General features: G+C 40.5%; 1 long non-coding RNA gene across 1 annotated transcript; it reads right to left on the bottom strand.

Annotated features, from left to right (window-relative positions):
- Positions 1-1502: 1502 nt before the first annotated feature.
- On the bottom strand, positions 1503-8939 carry LOC103880417. The gene is made up of 3 exons (XR_002519215.2): positions 8567-8939; positions 5583-5780; positions 1503-2468 (listed from the first exon to the last, which is right to left on the bottom strand). It is a non-coding gene; the product is annotated as an uncharacterized LOC103880417 (long non-coding RNA).
- Positions 8940-19684: the final 10745 nt, after the last annotated feature.

The following is a 19684-nucleotide window of genomic DNA, read 5'->3' as shown; positions in this document are numbered from 1 at the left end:
AGAGAGAAATTTCGATCTCCTTAATATCTGGTGTAAGCTACTGTGGCCTGAGTTGTATGTGGCTTTCCTAGATCTCAGGGTGCAGAAGTAAGTATGGGGTCAAATTCAGGACACTTGAAGTTTTCCCTGAATAGTAACAGAGTCTCGGCAGTTGTCATTAGTAACGACAGTCAATATTTTCTGCACACTCGTGTGCCAGGCCTTGTGCTGAGCGCTTGTCAGACTTTCTCGCATCAATCGTTGCAGTCATTCCATGAAGTAGGTTTGGATCTTTAGCCCTGTTTTACGGGTGAGGAAACCGAGGCACAAATTCACTGGATCGAGTCTGCCCTGGTAGGTGGAGGCAGAGCTGGGATTTGACTGCAAGAGTCAAGATTCCAGAGCATGCTCTTTTGAACTCCAGGAAGAATTCCCTCTCCAAGGCAGACACATACATGACCTAAAGGAATGTTTGCCTGAGGGACACTGGCATTGAGTCATGCCTGCTTGGGGTCTGGAAAATGACCAGAGTGCCGAGGGGTGTGGAAAATGCCTGAGGTAGAGACTGCAGTAGCTACACTCAGACTCCTCAGGCCAGAGAAGTTGACAACAATGCCACATGCACAATCTGCTTTCCCAGCTGCCATGGTTACGAACAGAAATGCTACAAAATCCTAACCTGTTTGAATGTGGAGTGGAGTTTAGGGAGGGCTGGTGACCTGTCTTTGACTCACTGAATCCCTCTCAGTACTTTTTGACAATCATATTTTCTGTCTTTACTGTCTCTGAGGCTTGGGCTTTTCGTTTATTTCTTTTATTTATTTCTAGAGATGGAGTCTCACTGTATTGCCTAGGCTGGCCTTGAACTCCTAGGCTCAAGCGATCTTCCTGCCTCAGCCTCACACCTGGGATTACAGGTGTGAGCCACCACACCTGGCCTTCTTTTTTTTAGAGTTGTTTTTTCTTTTCTCCTTTTTTTTTTTTTTTTTTTTGCAGAGTCTAGCTCTGTCGCCCAGGCTGGAGTGCAGTGGCACAATTTTGGCTCACTGCAGCCTCCACCTCCCAGGTTCAAGTGATTTTCCTGCTTCAGCTTCTCGAGTAGCTGGGATTAAAGGCGCCCACCACCACGCCTAGCTACCCATTCATTACACTTGTTCTGGGAAAGGAAATAAACCAGTGACGGATGGAGGGCAGTGGGAAAATGAATAATCTGGCTAATAGTGAACTAACCAAGGTCAAGCTGCTTGGAATCAGAGGAAGATAACTCCTGCCTCCCCCTCCCAAAACCCAAGTCAAGAGTTGATTTTAATCCTCTGCAGAATCTGTCCTTCAAGTCAGACCTGCTTTTGGGGAACAGAACGGCCTACATAGTTTCTCAACATTTGAGAAAAATTATAATTTGATGAAGACATTTTATATTCCTGGTGGCAGCAGTTCATCTATAGAAATGATTTGAGGTGTGGGCGAAAATAGCTATACTGAAAAAAGAGTTGCTGAGACGCTGAAAAGGACAATGTGAACAAAACTTAATTAGGAGTACGGGCTAATGGAATAGAGAGGGAAGCAGGATGAGTTCATTATATTAATAATAAACCTGAACTTAGGGAAGTGAGAGCAGATAGAAAGAAAGGAACGCGTAATGCATTGTTTCATTTCTTCTGAATAAAGTGTGATGTGCTGAAATGTGATGAGATTATCTATCCATCTGCTTTTGTCTAAATAAATTCAGGGTTTTCACAAATGTAGTGAATTTTCAGCTTGTAATTTGCCATTTCCGGTGAGCGTGGTGCTGAGAAGACCCATGACGCTCTCTTTGAAGTCCATTTGAGGCGTGCCCCAGGCCTGGGACCTCCATTAAGCACCAGGACCTTGCCAAGCACCGGTGAGAACAGTGAGAACGTCGGAGTCGTAGGGCTCTCAGCCTGGGTGGGATGCTCCATCACGGCGGCTGCCCAGGGGCTGCATGGCACAGGGTAGTGGAGAAGGAGAGTGGTCTGGATTTAAGGGATGGGGCCAGGGCTGCAGGATGACTCTCTTCATTTGCATACTTTGGGAGTAAGATGAAAAGCTCCTCACACCTCATTCACCACTCATTTATACCTTTATGCTTTTATTCATGAAGATTTCTCTACCAGAAATTCCATCTCTCCTATACTCCTCCTCCCTAAATTGTATAGTTTTTAAAACTCACTTGATCTCCAAGTGCCTTCTTCAACGGCGTTGCAACACACAGATTTATTCCTCTTCTCCCGGAACTGTTGCTCTGTTACTTGGTGAATTCAACCGTTCAAGCAGTTATTTAATTCCTTTCTTTGTTTCTTCACCTTCTGTGTGTGTATGTTTTTATTTTTTAATATGATTGTAAGTTCCTCCCCTTTCCTTTCCTTAATAGGTATTTGCTGAGACCTTCCATTTGCTAAATACCGTGCTTTGAAGACACTGGGAATTCAATGATGAGCAAAGCAGACATGGTCCTTGACCTCATGGAGCTTGAGGGCAAATGAGGAAGACATACACCCAAATAAATAATTGCAAAATTTAATACATCAAATTTAAGTCAATATTATTGAGATATAATTACATACAATAAAATTCACACATTTGAAATCTATAGGTCAATGACTTTTGACAAATGCCACCATTTATGTAACCACCATCCTAATTAAGATATAGAACATTTCCATCATTTCCATCTCTCCAAAAGCTTCCTCATACACCTTTCCAGTCAATCTCCCCCTATCTAAATCCTACCCCCCGCTTATCACCTCTGATTATTTTTGCCTACTTTAGAATTTCATATAAATGGAATACAGCATACATTGTTTTGTGTATGTTTTCGTTTCCTCAGCCTAATGTCTCTGAGATTCCTCCATGTTGCTGTGTGTAGCATGACCTGTTCCTTTATATGGCTGAGTATGTACATAAGGATGTACCACAATTTGTTTATCAATTTACCTGTTGATGGACATTCGGGTGTTTACAGCTCTTGTCAATTGTTAATAAAGCTTCTGTATACGTTTGTGTTCAAGTGTTTTTGTGCCATATATTTATATTTTTATTGAAAACATACTTAGGAATGGAATGGCCAGGTTATACAGAAAGTACATGTTTAAGTTTATAAGAAACTGTTGGGGTTTCTCAAGGTTTCCAGCATTTTTATACTCCTACCAGCATCACTTAAAAATTCCAGTAGCTCTATGTCCTTGCCAATGTTTAATATTTTTATTCTTCATTAGTCATTCCAATGGATGTGAAATAATTATTTCACTGTGGCTTAAATTTGCATTTCCCTGATAACTAATGATATTGCATATATTTTCATGTAGTTATTGACTTTTCAATATTATCTTTCATGGGGTACCTGTTCAATCCAGCAATATATATATATATTTTTTTGAGATGGAGTCTCGCTCTGTTGCCCAGGCTGGAGTGCAGCGATGCAATCTTGGCTCACTGCAAGTTCCACCTCCCAGGTTCACGCCATTCTCCTGCCTCAGCTTCCTGAGTAGCTGGGACCACAGATGCCTGCCACCACGCCTGGCTAATTTTTTGTATTTTTAGTAGAGACAGGGTTTCACCATGTTAGCCAGGATGGCCAAGATCTCCTGACCTCATGTTCTGCCCGCTTCAGCCTCCCAAAGTGCTGGGATTACAGGCATGAGCCACCACGCCCAGCCCAATCCAGCAATATTTTTAAAACATAATGCCTCATGACAAGGTGTGGCTATCCCAAGAATGCAAGGCTGGTTTTATATTCCACAATCCATCACTGTAATTTACTATGTTAATTAAACAAAGGAAGGCAACTACAAGATTATTTTCATAGATGCATAAAAAGCATTTGATAAAACTCAACATCAATTTATGATTTAAAAAACTCTCATCAACCTTGGGGATAACTTATATTTTTAAAATATTAAGTCTTCAAATCTTATTAGCATTATATATCTCTTCATTTTTAGATCTCAGATTTCTTTAAGAAACGTTTTATAGTTTTTATTGTACAGGTCTTGTGCATATTTTCTCAAATTTATCCCTAGGAGTTTCACATTTGCTATGCTACTGTTAGTTGTTTTATTAATATCAATTTTCAATTTCGTTCTTTAAATAACAAGGTTGGAAGACTCAACTACATGACTTGAATACTCACTATAAAGTTGCAATAATTAAGACAATGTGACATTATTATAAACATATACGTCTGAAAAGGAATAGTCTAGGAAAAAACAGAAAAAACCTTACACATATATGATCAGTTGAGTTTTTTGACAAAGAAGTCAAGGAAATTCAATGAGAAAAGTATAGTCTTTTCAACAAATTGTGCTGAAATTTGGGGCAATTGGAAAAAACAATATTTTGCACTATAACCAAAAATGAATTACAAATGTATCAGAGACTTCAACAGAAGAGATAAAATCATAAAGATTTTTCACGAAAACATAAGAAAAAGCTTCATGACACTGAGGTAGACAAACTTTTTTTGGAGATGCTCTGCTTTTACACAAAATAAGTTTTCAAAAACTTGACAAATTGGATTTCAATACAATTAAAAGTATCTGCCCCTCAACAACAGCAGCAGCAACAACAATACAAAAAAAAACAAAAAAAAAAAAAACAAAAAAAACAACACCATTAAGAATTTAAAAGGTCAAGTCACAGACTGGGAGAAAACATATGGAAAACATATATAAAGCATATTTGGCAAAGGAGTTCCATCCAGAATATATAAGAAATATATACACCCACACACAGTCAATAAGGAGATACAGATACAATACAAAGTGTAAAAACTGGGCAAATTATTTGAACAAACACTATATAGGAATGACCAAAAAGCACGTGAAAAGATGCTCAGTATCATTAGCCTTCAGGGAAATGCAAATTAAAACTCCAGTGAGATACCTCTTACATCCATCAGAACATGCTACAAATAACAAAAATCCCAAGGGTTGGTCAAACTGTAGAACAACAAAGTAGTGCAACCACATTGGCAAATGGACAAATTTTGTAAAGTTAAACATGCACTTACAATACGACCCAGAAACTCCAGTCTCAGACTATTACCCAAGAGAAAGGAAAACATACTTCCTCACAAACAGTTGTATACAAATGTTCATAGCAGCTTTATTTATAATAGACCAAACTGGAAACAATCCAAATGTCTCTCACGCAATGAATGGATAAACAAAGTGTAATTCATCCATGTTATGGAACATACAGAGCCATAAAAAGGGACAAAAACTGATACACACAACATGGATGAACCTCACAGACATTTGCTTAGTGAAAAATGCAGACATGAAAGAATATGTGACATGGTTTCATTTATATGAAACTATAAAAAAGGGAACTCTAACATACATTGACAGAAACAGATCACTGATTTTCCAGGGCTCTGGGTTGGGGAGGAGTTAACTGCAAAAAGTCAGAAGGAAAATTTCTGGGGTAACCTTAATGTCCTATATTTTGATTGCGTTGGTTATGTGGGTGTACACCTTTGTCAAAGTTACTGATCTGAGCACTTAAAATGTATGCAATCTTTTGAATGTGCATTATGCCTCAATAAAGTTGAACAAAACACCCCCAAACAGGCATGGACTCACCAGAGATGAGTCTATGCACAACTCCTCTCTTTCCTTCTACTGTTTTCCCAGCAAGAAAATGGAATCAGCACAGGCATGTGTCCTTCTGGAGATTCTATTCATCCCGTGGGAGCATGTTAGAAACTTGCTGGGGTGCTGGTGATTTAGTTCTGCATTATGCTGCAGAAAATTAAATAAGAAGTGGATTCCATGAGACACCTGCATTTATAAGGAGAGAAAGAATGGATCTACTAAGAAGAGTGACACCCCCATTGTGTGGCTGTCACTTCTGATTGTCAAGTTGCAGAAAACTTTCGGCTAAGTCCCAGCTTGTTAAACCTGAAAGAGCTGTTTACAGGTTTTGTATTTTCCTCATGTGAACTATTAAGCATTCCATTTAATTTGCAAAGGCAGAACAGGTTTTCTTGATAGCTTTGTTCCTTTGGGATGATTGCCGAGAATCTAGTTTAATAGTGCCTATGGATCTGGTCCTTTCTATTAAAGACAGTTTGAGTTTTAAACTGGGGGCATCCAGAGTGCCAAGAGTTGCAGCACATCCAAATTATAGTGCTACGTCCACTCAAAGATACCCAGTCATAACTCCTCCAAGAGAGGTTAGAAGAGAGCTCAACATGGCTATCCCTCTTTGTAGCAGATACTCCACTGTGAACAAAACTCTATTTCCCTGACTACCCATGCCTTTTTGCCAGGGTCAGGGGTAGCATAGCTCTTTGGACATGCCAGGAAAAGGGAGACAAATCTCACAGAGGAGTGCAGCCACAGCGTCAGTGACTGGAAGTTGTATAATACTGCCTGAGTAGAGAAATGAACAGCAGAATAACTCACTAGGAATGTCAGGTCTCTTGGAGTCTAAAATTTTCATCCAAAGCTAATTTTAAAGAGCAAAATATCAGATGTTGACTACTGAAGGGTCAACTCTTTGATTTTAGGAGTGCAAAACCTGGAAACAGAGATAACTCAAGGGGATCTGCACTGTAGCTGGGGTTCGGACGTATTGAATGATGTCAGATGATGAGCCTCTTAGTTCTTCTGATGCCGTTTCTTTCCTTATGAATTAGGTTAAAACCTGATACTGCAAACCAGTTGGCAGCCATTTCCTCATCCTTCAGCTCCCCCAGCTTGAGATTTCTGCCTTTGCTTACCGCCAAGGTGGAAATAAAACCTAAGTACCCCCAAAGAACTCACTCACATAAAGAGTGTAATGAGTGTTGATGGGAAAAAACCAAACTCTGTCAAATATTTAAAGGGTCTGTTCTGAGCCAGTATGAGTGACCATGGCCTGGGGAACAATCTGAAGAAGTTTTAAGAAAGTGTGCCTAAGGCAGTTGGGTTACAGTTTGGTTTTACATGCTTTAGGGACACAAAACATACAGGCAAAACAATAAAACAATACTTGTAAGATATAGATTGATTTGGCTGGGAAAGGCAGATCATTTTGAAGTGGGAGTGGGGGTGGGGGTAAAGTAGGGGAGTGGATGGGGTGGGGGGGGTGTCATGACTTATAGGCCACAGGTGAAATCAAAGGTTTTCTGATCAGCAATTGGTTAAGCTTTGTCTAAAGATGAAGTCAATGAAAATAAATGCTTGAATTAAGATAAAAGAAGTTGTAGAAGTCAAGGTTCTTATTATGTAGATGAAGCCTCCAGGTAACAAGCTTCAGAGAGAATAGATGGTAAATGTCTCCTTTTGGACCTTAAAAGGTGTCAGTCTACTAGTAAATCTCTCCCCGACAAATGATGGCATTGCACAGCCATTTAAAAACATGTCAAATAAATATATTTTGTTATAAAATATTTTGATTTCCTTCATGGTCTGCTATCCATCACGTGATGCTATACCAGAGCCAGGTTGGAATTTTGTATCTAACTGCCATGAAGAGTCTGTTTTGTGAGCCTTATGATCTCTATTTTAATGTTGATGCTGGTCAATTGTGCCTAAACTCCAAAACAGGTGGCGGGAGTATAATGAGATGTGTCTGACCTCCCTTTCTGTCTTGGGGAGGAATTTAGTTTTTCAGGTTTCTCTGGGAGCCCTTTGGCCAAGAGGGGTGTCCTTTCAGTTAGTTGGGGAGCTCAGGATTTTATTTTTGGTTTACATGAGCAATGGCAACTTTACTGAAAATCCGGTAAGAAAAAGGAGAAAGGGATTTCATTGCACTTCTCACATTTAAGGAATATTCCACAGGGACTGTGTTTGAGCGAGTACATGGTGAATTTGTGTGTGTGCACATTCATGACAGTGTGTGTGTTTAAGGTTCTTGCGCTCCTTTCCTCTAGTACTCAGAATCCTCACTTCTCTCTTACCTCCTGGTATTCCACCCAGGACTTCACAATTCTCTATCCTCTATCAAGCACAGCAATTCTGCCTACGCTTCACCCCATCTTGTATACCCAAACTCATCTGGGAGCTCAGCAAATCAAATGACCTCCAGGCAGCAAGACTTCCTCATTTAGAAGATGGCTTGGTGATCATCTTTTTGTAGTTGGACATGATTTTGTGTTTTCTCCTTGCATGTTGAATAACTTATAAAAAATTTCGGTATTTCATCAATTCTAAGACAGATTTTCTCACATTTTAACTTCTTTGAAATTAGAATGCAACTTACAATAAAAGACATCTTATAATTATAAGTGACAGCATTTTTACTTCTTAGCATTTTAGGTTTGATTGCATATGGCATTTCCTCCAGCTGAATACAGGGCTGTTTCTCTCCAAGAGCAATTATGATTGTTATAAACTTATTATGTAAAATTTTCTCTGCCTCAAAGCAAAAAATAACTCAAAGTCCATGGAGTTCAAAGGGCTGGTTAACAAATTATATACATAGCTATGTCCATCCCTGCTCCTCTCTCATTCACTCTAACTCTTATACTGGAAAGGACAGAGACAGACAGCTCTAAATAAGGGCAGGACATTGTCTGTTTGTCTAAATTAAGTAGGATTCCATTCAGGAGGAAGGAGTCATCACTGGAATTGGGACTTACCTAGTAAAGAGGTGATTCTTGAAGAATCTTCTGGCAAACTTTTTAAAAAGTGTGACATTCAGGCCCGTATTTCTGATCACTCGAGTCACATCTCTGGGGATGGTGCCTTAGAATCTGTGCTACAAAGAGGGGATTTTAATTCGTATGAATGTCTGAAAATTAGATTATTACTTTTGGGAAAACCCATCATAGACCAGGCACTTCCATTTAAACTATCATTAAAAATTCTCCAGACTCTTTAAAGATATGCGTTAGTCCTATGTTTGCAGTGGGGAAATTGAGGCATAAATAGCTTGAATAACTTCCCATGTCATCACTTAGGAAGTGGTGGAGACTGAATATGAACTCTATCTGTCTGACTCCAGGGCTTTCCAAACCCCATCTGGTCTGCATTGAACACAAAACATGATTTGTGCAGCCTTTCTGAAACACAATTTAAAAAGCCTATTGAAACTTAGCATACCTATTTCCCTAACTCAGCAATTCCATTTCTAGGGGTTATACTACAGAAATAAGCATTAGTACAATCTCACACACACACACACACACACGAATATTCATTGTAATACTAGTTGTAATAACAAAAAAAAAATCAGAAATAATCCATAGGCCCACCAATAGAGGAGAGTCAAATTATGATACTTTTATACTACGAAATACCATGTAGCTTTTTTAAAAATGTGCATCTATATGTGACAATATGGAAAGATCTCTGAGACATATGATTAAATGTAAAAAGTGAATTTAAGTGCAAAAGTGTAGAAAAGAATGCCCTTTATGTAAAGTTTAAAAAGCCTTTATATGCTGTGTCATAAATGTGAAAACATCACAAGAGGTAAGTGGCACTGGAGGTGGCTAGGGGTGGAAATATGGAGGTGGACATTACTCACAAGTTTGTCTGTACTGTGCTAATCTATAACCATGAGAATTCAAGTGCCAGGTAAAATTTAAATGTAAAGAAAAGGCAAACATGTTTAATAAACTGCTCACACACTCCTTTTAAACCCTGAGGTTAGGTACGGACAGTGACTGAGGACTGCAGTCTCTGCAGAATAGCACATAGAAAGGATCCTTGTTATTTCTTGTTATGAATTATGTACTCTGCCTAATGGGTGGCTTTTTTCCTTATCCCGAATCAGAACTGCGAAGTATAAAAATATAACTCAGCAAAATCTACAAGTGCAACCTGCATTGGTGAAACGTTCCTATTAATGGTAATGCCGGGCTTGTTGGAAACTAATCATATTTCATTTTATGCTTAGTTGCTCCCAAGTTTTAATAAAAAGCCCATAATATTTGTGATTTACCAAGAGAATTTAAGAAAGCTCATCAAAATGTATACAAAAGAACAATGATGAATTGCATGCAATGAACTGTTGCATTCTTCTTGGTATATTAACTAAAAATGACAACTTTACTAAAAATTTCTGTCCCTTGTGTCCTTTTCCTGTTTTGAAAAACACAAATTGGCTCATAGCAGAATATTTCAATACCTGTGCCACTTGTCTGGAAAAGATCTTTAAAAGATACCTGTAATTACGGGCTTTGTGCTATAAATCATTCAATTCTCAATAAAGAATAGATTCACTGGGGGAATATTGCAGTAATGTGACTTGAAGTATGCGCTGGGCAATTTTTCATGACTTACCCTGGGCAAGGAGACAAAACAAATTTTCATTATTCTCAGCACAAATGACTCATCTTGCACTCCTGGATGGGTAGTTTCACTGGTTTCATTACTTTACCACATGGTCTGGTTGGGTCAGCCCACTAGAGGGAAGGAGGTATATCCACTAACAAGCTGTGTGATCTTGAATGAGTTAACCATTCACTCTGAATCTCATTTCCTCATTTATAAAATGAAGGAATTGCACAAGATAATCATGCATGTCAATTCTAAAATTAAGAATTTACATCTTCTTTCATGAAAAGGTCAGTGGGTAACGTCTTTTCCCCTTCCTTAAGTCTGGGCTGGCCTTGGGACTTGATTTAACCAACAGAATGTGGTAGAAGTGACCGTGCCAATTCTAAGCCTAAACCTCAGGAGACCTTGCAAGCTTCCAAACTGTCTTTGGAACCCTGCCAGCTTCCATGAGAATGAGCCCAAGCTAGTCTGCTGGAGGATAAGAGACAATATGGAGCAGAGATGAACCAACCCAGCGTGATCTGCATGAGTGATCTTCAAGACAGAGGAGCCATCCTGCTGAGCCCATCTTAAATGGTCAGCCTGCAGAACTGTGTGTTAAATAAGTGGTGGTGGTTTTCAACCACTGAGATGGTTGTTTCAATTTAACTGGACTAAGGAATGCCCAGAGAGACGGTAAAATGTTATTTCTGGGTGTGTCTGTGAGGCTTTTCTGGAAGAGATTAACACTTATATCAGTCGACTGAGTAAAGAATATTGCTCTCACTAATGTGGGTGGGCACCATTCTGTTGAGGGCCCTGCAATTTCCTTTAATATCTAAGTCTAATTTACCATCTGGTGCAGACATTCCCATTTTGACTTTCTGTTATTCACCCTGGGCTTACGGAACATCTTATAGATAGCTCATTAGTTGTGCACATAGTGTATCTCAAAAGACCTTATATTGTGACCCATATATATAATATGTACTTTGTTATATATTTTACATATACATACGTGTATATAAATAATACATATTGTATACACATATTATCTATGGTATACATATTTTACATATATATGTTATACATATTTTACATGTATGTATCTCCTCATCCCTGATTTCTGGCACAGAGTTCCTAAAACCTTACAATTTCCTAAGCAGATACGGGTGCTAGGTGCATCTTCTGGTATTTGGTCTTTCATTCTGGCTCCTGACATAGAGCTCCCAGTCCCTTGAAATTTCCTGAGTGATGGGAACATATTTTGTTATACTGAGGTGACTCCTGGTGGGTTTCTGGTTGAGGGCTGGTCACCAGAAAGACCAAGCCATGATAGAAGCTTGGAACTTTCAGCTTCATCCTCTGGAAAGGAAGAGGGGCTGGAGACTGAGTTAATGACAAATCATGCTAATGTGATGCAACCTCCATAAAGTCCCTGAATGGTGGGGTTCGGTGAGCTTCCACATTGCTGAACATGTAGAAGGCACCTGGAGAGAGCATGGAAGCTCCTCACCCTTCTTATATACCTTACCCTATATATGTATCTCTTTATCTGGTTGTTCATCTGTATCCTCTGTAATATTCTTTATAATTAACTTGTAAACATAAGGAAATGTTTTTCTGAATTCTATGAGCCATTCTAGCAAATGATCATTGAACCCAAGGAGGAAGTCATGGGAACCCCAGTTTATAACCAGGAGGCCCAGGTTGGTATTTGGCATCCAAAGTGAGGGGCAGTCTTGTGGGACTGGGTCTTTAACCTGTAGAATCTGACTGTAACTCCAGGTAGACAGCATCAGAATTGAACTGAATTCTAGGTCATCCAGCTGGTGTTGGATAATTTGGTCAGTGTCAGGGAAACGCCCCACACACCTTGTCACAGAAGTGTTGTGTTGAGAGTATACAGTAGTATGCAGTATACAGAAGTAGGAGAAAATGTTTTTCTTACTCTGCAATTGATTCGATTTCCATGTAACCTGCATGTGAGCTGAGAGAGGACCCCCAACTTTGGAGATGATCTGAGGCAGGGAAGCTGATAGGTTAAGAGTCAGTTGGCCTTGAGGGAAACGTTCATCTGTATGGAACTTGAACTTTCCTCTGTATCTGTATGGAACTTGCCTAACTGCAGCTGAAATCATGGGTGGGCTGAGTGGAAATGACGACGGGCCACAGAAACCTGCTAGAGTGACCTGCCCAACTCCAGATATCTCATACTCTTTGCACTCTGTCCTTTTTCCGGGTGTGGGCATAAGCAGTGTCAGGACAGCCCGCACATTCTAGGTAACTGTCCTGTAACCCATTCCCACAGGTCCTTGCTTTGGGGGAGATGTCAAGCCTTAGTAGACACAATTCAACATTTTCCATATGCAGGAATTCTTAAGTTTTAAGACAGAACTCTGGAAAAAATCACAGGGGTTTCAGAAGCTGTGTCACGAATCAGGGAAGACCAATATGTGTATATCTCTTATTGTAAATTACAGTATCACACGGGTGCAGCCCAGAAAAGCACCTGGCTTCTTATCCTCTGAAGGGGCAATTCTGAAGCATATTTTATACCATTTCCTAGTGAATATCCAGTGGGATTGAGCCCAGCTGCCCACAGCAATGGTCAGCTCAAAGATGTGCTTTGTGTCGACTCTTCCTTCTTTTGTATCACTCTTCCCACCCCCTCTCTCTCACTTATTGGGATCACCTCCAACTAAACTACCTGCACTCAAGTCTTTGTCTCAAGTTGTTTTGGGGACAAACCAATACACTTACTCAACTTTTCTCAGCTTTGATTTTCTCATCACGCATATATATAAATTGTGTGTATATATACACACACCTTTGAGACATATGCGTATATAAGCTTATGTGCCTATACACTAATATCTACATACACACATGTGAAACTAAATTTCTATTACCTCTATCATTTATCTATCTATATCTAGCTAGCTATCCCTCTCTATTATCTATCCAACCATACATCATCTATCTATATCTAGCTAGCTATATTTAGCTGTCTATATGTATCTTCTATCTATCTGTCTCTGTATTTATCCATCTATTTCTATCTACTTTTCCATCTCTCTATACCTGGCACATTGTAGACGTTCAATAGTAACTAGTCCCCAGCCAGTGACCATCTTTCCCTCAACCTTGACCGCCATCTGCATCTCTGTTTGTCTACGAATCTTTGCTCTTTACCCCCGGAGATTTGCCTTGTATAAGCAAAGGCACAGCAGGACATGGAAGTTGAGTTAGTAAAGCATGTCTTCGCACTCAGAATTTATCATTTGACCTTCAGCCTTCTGCTGCTGTGCCTTGCAAGTTTCATTTATGTGAAGAAGAGCAAGCTTTCCAAAAGAATGCTAGAGGAGCCGCGGCAATGTGCCCAGTTTCACCATGTTGTCCTGACTTTTAGGAAAAAACCTACTCAGCTCTCCAATCAGCAGCCCTGCTGGTGGCCCAGGCAATGGTTCTCAGAAGCCAGCAGTAGGAAATCCGAAGAGAAGCCACTGTTTATGTAGCAGAATAAAGGAAGCAAGTTGTCTGTTTATAACTCATGACCTTGGCAGGTAGAACAGAATTTGTGCTGGCCACATTAATCTTCTTACTCCTTCTTAGTAACTAATGAATCCCAATGTATTTCTTTTGAGAAAATGCTCAGATTTCTTCATTGGAACAGCCATTTTCTAGGTTTTTAGTATACTGTGAAAGTAACTTCAGGTGTATAAGAGACACGGGTGTGGTGAGACAGAGAATGGTTCATCGGTAACTTTTCACCTCTAGAAACTCTGATCTGTGGTCCTTCTTTCATGTTTTCCAAACCACACTTTGTGTACTCTGGAACTTTAATAACTTTCTGTGCTGCATCAGTATTGTTTACAGTCTGAATGAGATCTCAGTAGGGAAGTTATTCCAATTTTTATTTCCCCATACTCCAGCTATTCCTTTCTCCAGCCCCAGTGCCTAACTCAATTCACCCAGGAGAGGCAGAAAAATAACAAAATGTCTTTTTGTCAGCCATTCTTTCTCCAAGTGGGAGATCGGGTGAATTGCAATTGTCCAGTTTCTGTTGGACATGGTGATACAAGAGAGCCACTTTCCTGCCCTGGGACCTGATCAAGACAGACTTTTTAAGGTATAAAGGAAAGGACTTGGTCTCTGCATTAAATATGTCAAGATGGAGGAAACTGGTGACTGAATGGGGACCCTGTGCCCTCACTCATCTGGAAAGAATGAATCAGTCCTAGAGTATGAGGTCTTACTGACTCATGGCCTGATATAAGTGTGTGGTTTAAAAATGGAGCAGCTGTGACTCTCTGATTTGATCTAAAGCAAGACTCAAATGTCAGGCACTCAGGGTGGATGTGGATGGAAGCTTCCTTCTGACACCTGGATGACAGCATCGTGATCGCATACACATAGCCTGTCACTCTTGATGGAACAACCTTGGGTCTGAGATGCAATAAAAAAACACAGTATGAACTCAGCTCTCACCACCTGTTACCTGGTGGTGTGGCAATGCTCTGTGCTGCAAGTGCGCAGACTGGGAATCGAGTCCTGAGAGCCTGGCTCGCTTCTACAAATGCAAACATTCGTGCTTGGACATGAGAACTGCTAACGTCCCCTTCCAGCTCTACTGTTTTATGAATCTAAGTAGGAGACCTACGAGTCTTCCGTCTCTCTCCTGTGGAGAGGGATTTGTGGCAAGAGAGATGGTTAATTTTACCCATCAGGCTGGGTGGCAATGACTCCATGCCTGCTTTGTGGTGAGCAACATCAACTCTCCCTTTTTCATAGCACATGATCCAGATTACGGGTGTTTCAGGTACTCGGTTTCTTCTTGTTCTCTTTTCTTTCTTGATACTTTTAGGCCATTTTAAGCTAAGCTAAGTGTTAATGGCAGCCTAATAGAAACATGGGACGGGAGGAAATTGATCTAGGAATTACATTTCCTGTGCAAGTGGCCTCTGTAGTAGACTACTTAGTTTCAAATTTGCTAGTTTCGGGGAACCAGCCTCCACAAGACAGAGTTATACTATTATATATTGGAACAGGAATGGCTCTCAGGAGATCTGCTAGCACAGCCCCAGACATTAGGCAGTGAGAATGTATTCCCATTTCACAGATGAGGAACTGATACTGGATTATGAAGTCAAGAGAATACAAAAAATGCCTTTTCTTGGACTGCTCAATAGAAAACATTTGCCTTGAAGACAGGGACTCAGTTCTGTAAGAAGTGGTAAAGTAGAAAGATGCATTAAAAACTTTTTCCTGATTTTTGCTACTCACATCACACACAGCCAAATCCCTGCATAGTCTGTAGATTATAGTATTACATTGCTATAAAGTCACTTTTTTTCATTCATTAAGTAATGTTTGAGTAGATTTTATGTGCCAGGTACTATGCTAGCCGCTACAAATGAGATGGAGCAGGGACCCCTCTTATGGGCCTGTCCGGTTCCTGTCTGATAGCACAGAAATAAATTATTTTTTTGTCCCCTCAACACAAATTCTAAGCACCTGGATAGCCGGCCACCTAGCGATTTAAAAAGCAAATAAACCCATTAAACAAAAATAATAATAATGTAAACAATAGCCACTCAAGAACTCCAGATTCACAAGATGTTTGGTTCCCTATAAAACCTAAACATAACATCTAGACATACGTCCCTGCGTTGTTTTTCAGAAACCAGGACCCCCACATCCCCACCAGATGAAAAATTCTAACCACTGACACAAAGACCACAGAAAAGCAAAAACTGAGGACTAAATTCTGGCTACTGTCTTCTTCTAACTTCTTTATGAGAGGCCTGGAGAGTCATGGAAACAAGCCAAACCTTAACATTCCTTTCTGCTTACCTCAAGGTTTTATACAAAGCCTTATTTCCTTAACCAATTCCAAATATAAAAAAAAAAAAAAAAATCTCCAAATCTACGTTTTGTGTTCCTTCCGCGGGTTCTTGGTTTCACTGACTTCAAGAAGGACGCCGAGGACCCCGGCAGTGAGTGTTAACAGTTTTTCAGCTGTTCAGATGTGTCCCGAATTCCTTCCGGAGGGTTCTTGGTCTCACTGACTTCAGGAGTGAAGCCGCAGACCTTTACAGCGAGTGTTACAGCTCTCAAAGATGGCGTATCGGGAGTTGTTCATTCCTCCCGGTGGGTTCGTGGTCTCACTGACTTCTGGGGTGAAGTCACAGACCTTCCCAGATGAATGTTACAGCTATTAAAGAAGGTGTGCTTCGTTCCTCAGGGTGGGTTCCTGGTCTGCAGACCTTCGCAGTGAGTACTCTATATATATGAGTGGTGAACTCGTAAAGGTAGTTACAAACGTAGTCATCAGCAGTCAGAGTTATTGCCAGAGCGAAGGAACCACACTTTCACATGGTGCAATCGCAGCCCACCAGGTTGCACGGCTTGCTCGGGTGGCCAGCTTTTATTCCCTTATTGCGCCCTGCCGGTATCCTGCTGATTGGTCCATTTTACAGAGCGCTGATTGGTCCATTTTACAGAGCGCTGATTGGTCCATTTTACAGAGTGCTGATTGGTCCATTTTACAGAGTGCTGACTGGTCCGTTTTTACAGAGTGCTGATTGGTGTGTTTACAATCCTTTAGCTACACAGAAAAGTTCTCCACGTCCCCACCCGGCCCAGAAGGCTAGGTGGCTTCACCTCTTACTCTGACTTGTAAGCGCCTGCTTCAAGATATCCGGCCTTTCTAGGCCAAAGCAGTATGTAATCTCCCTGTATTGATTCATGATTTTGCCTGTAACGTCTGTTTTCCTAAAATGTAACTCTGCCTTTGAAAACCCTCCCTTATAATCCATTGAGGAGTTCAGATCGTGTTAGCTGCCCAATTCTCCTTGCTTAGCACCCTGCAATAAACATCTCAATTTCTCTCACTACAAATCCTGGTATTGGTGTTTTCCTTTTTCTGCATGCTGAGTGAGTGGATCCAAGTTTGGTTCGGTAACAGATACAGTGGTGAACAAAAAACTCTCTCCTAACAGTGTTAGAGAGATATATATTAAACATCACCAAATAAATATATCACCATTCTGGGTACGATAAATAACACAAAAGAAGAAAAAGACGGTGCAAAAACAGAATATAATAGTAGTCTAATTATTTGGTTTGGGGAGGTAAGAAAGGTCTTTTGGAGGAAGTGATATTTAAGTTGGAGTCTGAGAGGTGAGTGGGAGTTAGTGAGACAGGGAATGGGGGAAATGTTCAAGGCAGAGGGAGCACCTTAAGTCAGTCCCTGAGATAGCAAAGAGTTTAGTTTGTTTGAGGAAATGAGAGAAGCCCAGTGTGCCTGGAGTTGGTGATGGTGGAAGAAGAGGCAGGCAAGAAGGTTGGAAAAGAAGCTCAGATTTAAACAAGATGGCCTTGTAGACCTCGGAAAGAATTTTGGCTTTATTCAAATGCAATGGGAAGCTTTTGAGGCAGCACTATCCAATGAAAAGTTTTTGTGTTCTGTCACATGGGCTGTCCTATATTAGCTGCATGACTATTGAACATTTGAAATGTGGCTAGTGCAATGGAGGAACTGAATGTTTAATTTTATCTCATTTTAATTAATTTAAATCTAAATAGTCACACATGGCTAATGACTACTGCATTAGGCAGCACAGCTTTGAAAGGTTTTATGGAAGAGAGCTACAAAATTGTATTTTATTTTTGAAAAAATCACTCTGGCTGCAGCTTGGAGAGTGAATTGGAGGGGGCAGGGGCAGGGGTGGGAGTGGAGTGACCAGTTAGGAGCTTGGCCTGGAATGGGGGTAGTGGATGTGGGGAAATGTGGATGCACCACAGGCCTCAGTTATGGAGAGAATCTAGAAGGAAGGAGAAGAGAAGGGAGATCAGGTGGGGTCTGGAATGATGCCCAGGATCTTGGCTTGAGAAACTGGTAGATGAGGGTGCCACCACTCACCATGGCAGGATGGGCAGGAAAGGAGCATATTTGAGAGTTGGGATGGAGGAGAGGAAATGTTTAGCTTTGTTGCTGGTGTGGTGTACATACTGAGGTGCCACTAGGCAGCTGAATATTGGAGTCTGGAGCTCAGAACACATTTCATGGACACTCTAGGCCTCAAAGACTGAGTATCAAGAGAAGGAGGCTGAACATTACATTGGTCAAGTGTGAAAGAATTTGAGATAAATGGGGTCAAGCATGGAGATAAATTGAGGTTTTCAATTAACAATGTTCTCATTGCCTGCATTTTTCTATTACAAGCAATTAATGGGATATTAGAGAAACAGTTTATCCTGACATATCTACTCACACATAACCATTTATTAAATATATAGTTGGGTAATTGTTTTCCAGTGTTTCCTAAAGCGTGGACCAAACACTATGAGTGGTACAGGAAATGATTTTAGGTAAACACAAACAGTATTAAATAACATGAAGACATATCATAAGAAAGTTATTCTTTTTAAAAAATTTATTTTCCCCTTCCAATGACAGAAGTTGTTGTAAGAATGTCCGGAGGCCGGGCGCAGTGGCTCATGCCTGTAATCCCAGCACTTTGGGAGGCCGAGGCGGGTGGATCACGAGGTCAGGAAATGAAGACCATCCTGGCTAACATGGTGAAACCCCGTTTCTCAAAAACAAAATTAGTTGGGCGTGGTGGCGGGCGCCTGTAGTCCCAGCTGCTCGGGAGGCTGAGGCAAAAAAAAAAAAAAAAAAAAAATGTCCGGAACACTGAACACTTGCTAATCTCTATTTCAAACAAGGGGAAAGTAGGTCTCAAGCTCCCAGCCCTTACCTTGGTAGGCAATAGAATCTAGCTAGTTAAATAAAGTTTTGTTTTTTTTTTTTAATTTTTTATTTTTTGAGACAGAGTCTCGCTCTATCGCCCAAGCTGGAGTGCAGTGGTGTGATCTCGGCTCACTGCAACCTCCACCTCCTGGACTCAAGCAATTCTCCTGCCTCAGCCTCCCAAGTAGCTGGAATTGCAGGCACCCACCACCATGCCCGGCTAATTTTTGTATTTTTAGTAGAGATGGGGTTTCACCATGTTTGCCAGGTTGGTCTTGAACTCCTGATCTCAGGTGATCCGCCAACCTTGGCCTCCCAACATGCTGGGATTACAGGCATGAGCCACTGCACCCGGCCATAATGTTATTTTTGATTGTATTTATTTTATAGTGAATTTCTTTTTATATACTAAAGATAATTTTTTTTTATTTTGAAACAACTTCAAGTTTACAGAAAAGTTTAAGCAATTTACAAAATATTTTTCCTTGACCATTGGCGGGTGAGTTGCTGATATGATGCCCATCACCCCTGATGGTTGAGTGTGTAATTCCTACAAACATGAACATTCTCTTCATAACCACAATCAATCATCAAAATAAGGGAGTTATCATTCAAGCCACAGACCCCATTCAAGTTTTACCAGTTATACCACATGTCCTTTATAGCAAAGTAATCCAACCTAGGACCACTAGATTTAGTTAGATCTCTTTGGTCTTCTTCGATTTGGAAGAGTTTC

This window comes from Papio anubis, chromosome 18 (assembly GCF_008728515.1).
Source record: "Papio anubis isolate 15944 chromosome 18, Panubis1.0, whole genome shotgun sequence".
NCBI classification, from domain to species: Eukaryota; Metazoa; Chordata; class Mammalia; order Primates; family Cercopithecidae; genus Papio; species Papio anubis.
Note: the sequence above shows the minus strand (reverse complement) of the source record. Positions and strands in the feature narration are given on the sequence as shown.